The sequence below is a fragment of the Pinus tabuliformis genome, chromosome 5_1, assembly GCF_031772625.1.
Source record: "Pinus tabuliformis cultivar Carrire ecotype Pingquan chromosome 5_1, CPIR1, whole genome shotgun sequence".
Lineage (NCBI taxonomy): Eukaryota > Viridiplantae > Streptophyta > Pinopsida > Pinales > Pinaceae > Pinus > Pinus tabuliformis.
Genome location: NC_142305.1, coordinates 446,125,157 through 446,127,924, shown reverse-complemented (window position 1 = coordinate 446,127,924; position 2,768 = coordinate 446,125,157).

Sequence of the window (2,768 nt, the reverse complement as noted above, 5' to 3'; positions counted from 1 at the left end):
GAGGATCGACTGCACACTACCTAATTTCGTTGTCTTCGCACTCACTTGAGTCCAACTCACTTGAACCACGCTCGCTTGAACCTGGCTCTCCTGAACCTGGAAATTTGTGAGGCTAGCTTGGACCTTTGTGAAAATAGACCGATACTGATTTTCAATATTGCCCCAAATTTTTTTTGTTGTAGTCCTAACAGTATCTCCAATCTCATCAAGGTCCCCCTTAGTGAGGACCGTGGCCTTCGCACCGGTGGTCTTATCAGACTTATGCTTCTTGTGTGTGCCTCCCGTACTTGAATTTTGTCTTCATTTAAGAATAAAAGGATAATCAACGTTCTCCGGGTCTATAAAGGGGTATTCAGTACCTTGATCCAGTTCTTCGGTATGATTCTCTTTGTCATGCTCACCCTCTAGTTCCTGCATGGTATTCTTCTCTAGATCGATGGTCACCTTCTGATTTTGCTTCTACGCTACTTTACTGGTGCCTATTGCGCCTTCTGTGCTAGTCCCTGTGATACCTTCTACAATATCCGTTGACAGGAGACAGTCAGTGGGCCACTGAAGGACTAATTGTGTGATATCGTCTTCAGTGACCAAATCAGTAATGTCATCCATTTCTTTGTCAAATCATGCCTCACATGGATGTATACATGATGGAAATCGGCCTTAAAATCTGCAATGCACTGATATTATTTGAACATCGTGGGTGGAAACTGTGGTTTCTGGTTAATCACCATACGCAATTATGTTTCAAACAATACCCATAACATCTTGTTATCAATGACATGGGAAGGGTTATTCGTTTCCCACAGTGAGGAAAATTTAGCAGTGTCGCACAACTTCAGATCCATCGTTGGGAACTAGGAATACTCTGACATCGTCTAACCTATCAACGCAATCAATAATAATAGTCATGCATATTGGAATTCCTTTACTTCCTCCTTGTAGGTTTTAACCCCATACATAAATTACCTGCATACAAATTCTAAAACACAGAAAATAAACAATGCGAAAGCATAACACATGAAACACATATACACAGAGATTTTCCCTTGGATCCCAAAACTAGGACTACCAGATTGATTTTTCATTATGTTCCTTTCAATGTTACAATACATATTTATACATGCCAAAGCATCCAATACCGTGGACTGAAAACCATCATGTCCAAAACCATGGACCGAAAACCATCGCTTCCAAAATCATGTGTGAAAACCATGCACAAAACCGTAAGTAGGTCCTCCCAACCTAAACAATATAACAAAACCCAACATTCTCCCACTTGTTGTTTTCTTTCCACAGGAGAGCTTAGTCATTTATCTAGCCCTGCAACACCAATTAGTTCTCTACACCAATAGAACTTCTCAGGGCTCACAGATTTTGTCAATGCATCTGCAGTATTCTTCAAAGTGTCTACCTTTACCAGCAACACCCTTTTGTCTTCTATCATATCCCTCATAAAGTGATCTTGAACATCAATGTGCTTTTTCTTTGAATGGTAAGAAGGGTTATTTTCCAAGAAAATTTCACTTTAGCTATCACAACCTATCCTTATAGCTCCCTGTACTAACCCATACTTGAACACAATCTCTGTAACCAAATTGCTTCCTTGCTTGCATGAGTGGCTGCCATGTATTCTGCCTTTGTAGTTGATAGTGCCACTACAGATTGTTTCTTACTCATCCAACTGACTACACCTCCACATAGCTTAAACACATACCCAATTGTAGATCTTCTCTGATCTAGATCTCTAGTCCAGTCCACATCAACAAAGCTACGGATATCTAAAACTCTATCCAATCCCAGTCTTCCTTGGTAGCACAAACCATAATCACTAGTTCCACGAAAATACTTGAAAACCCACTTCAATGCTGTCCAGTGCTCCTTCCCTGGTTTTGACATAAACCTGCTCAATACTCCCACTGCATGTGCAATGGCTGGTCTAGTACAGACCATTGCATACATCAAGATACTAACTACACTTGCATATGGAACACGGGACATGTCCTCTTCCTCTTCTTGTGTCTTGGGATAATGTTCAACAAATAACTTCACACCTACATGAATAGAAATCTTCACCAGTTTACTATCTTGCATATTAAACCTCGGCAGTATTGTCTCGACATACTTTCTCTGGTTTAACCAGAGCTTCCTCTATGCCCAATCTCTTTTAATTTCCATGCCCAAAATATAGTTTGCATCACCAAGATCTTTCATGTCGAATTTAGAGGACAATTGGATCTTCAAATCCTGGATAATTCCTTTGTCATTTCCAAATAGCAACATATCATCCACATACAAGACCAGATAAATAACACAGTCACCAATTAATTTAAAATACACATAGTGATCTGCTTTGCTTCTGGTGAAGCCAAGTCCTCGTATAAATGTATCAAGTTTCTGATACCACATCCTTGGTGACTATTTTAACCCATATAAATACTTCTTTAACTTGCATACCAGTTCTTTCTTACCCTTCACCGCAAAGCCTTCAGGTTGCTTCATGTATATCTCTTCTTCCAGATCCCCATGAAGAAATGTTGTCTTCACATCCATCTGTTCTACGTCAAAATCAAAAGCAGCAGCAACAGATAAAAATAATATAATAGAAGCTACCTTGGCAATAGGAGAAAAAATATCACCAAAATCAATTCCTGGCTCCTAGGAATAACCTTTTGCTACCTACCGAGCTTTGTATTTCTCCACCTTTCCTTCTACATTTTCCTTCTTCTTGAACACCCATTTGCTTCCAATGGGTTTCCTTCCAGCCGGCA